Source organism: Apteryx rowi, unplaced genomic scaffold (genome assembly GCF_003343035.1).
Source record: "Apteryx rowi isolate R43461 unplaced genomic scaffold, aptRow1 scaffold_228, whole genome shotgun sequence".
NCBI classification, from domain to species: Eukaryota; Metazoa; Chordata; class Aves; order Apterygiformes; family Apterygidae; genus Apteryx; species Apteryx rowi.
The window spans coordinates 1186563-1187352 of NW_020448619.1; the positions used below are offsets into that span (position 1 = coordinate 1186563).

At 75.4% G+C, this 790-nt stretch overlaps 1 protein-coding gene across 1 annotated transcript in view; it reads left to right on the top strand.

Annotated features, from left to right (window-relative positions):
- Positions 1-367: 367 nt before the first annotated feature.
- Positions 368-790, top strand: part of SIDT1 (SID1 transmembrane family member 1) — a 47766-nt gene continuing 47343 nt past the window's right edge. Inside the window, exon 1 of the mRNA XM_026065449.1 lies at positions 368-495. The gene's annotated coding sequence lies outside the window, so the exon portion shown is untranslated. The remainder of the gene's footprint in view (positions 496-790) is intronic.

The following is a 790-nucleotide window of genomic DNA, read 5'->3' on the forward strand; positions in this document are numbered from 1 at the left end:
CGCCCAACCGCGGGGCAGGGCCAACATTTGAGGGCGAGGGCCGGACGCACGGAGAAGACCCTCCGCCCCGGGCCCTCCCCCCGCGGACCGTCCCCGACGGCGGGTCCTCCCCTCCGGGGCCAAAGTTGCGCGGTGTCCCCGCAGCGTACCGCACCGGGGGCGGCGGCGGGGGGGTCCGAGGCGCGCTGCCTCCCCGCCTTCCCCACCCCCGTGCGTGCCGCCGAGGTATATATTTAAATCGCAAATAAAGCAGCTCAGCACCCGCCCTGCCGGGGTAGAGGCAGCCCGGGTGCCGCACCGGGCGGCGCGGCCATGCCCGGAGCCCCGGGGGGCAGCGGCGGGGCCCTGCTCTGCGCCCTGCTCTGGGCGGCGGCGGCGGCGGCCGGCCCCGGGGGCAGCTCCGCTCCCGGTGCCTTCGGCCGCCTCTACCGGGGCGCCGTGAACATCAGCGCGGAGCGGGTCTACGCCTTCGCCTACAGCAGCCAGCCCGGGCAGGTAGGACCGCGGCGCCGGGAAGGGCATCGGGCCCCGCTCCGCCGTGTTGCGGCGGGGCTCTGCGGAGGGCCGGGCTCCCCCTCGGTGCCGCGGCTACCCGCCTCCGCGCTGCCCTGCGGGCACCGGCGGCCCCATGGGCCCGGGGGGGGGGGGGAAGTTCGGCGGGGCGCGACCTGCCCCCGCGGGGCGGGCCGGGCCGGGATCCGGCGCGTCTGGTGGCAAAAGGGGTTTCAAGCCTCCGAGAGAGGTTGTGGAGAAGAGTAGTACCTCTCTCTCTCTCTTTTTTTTTTTTTTG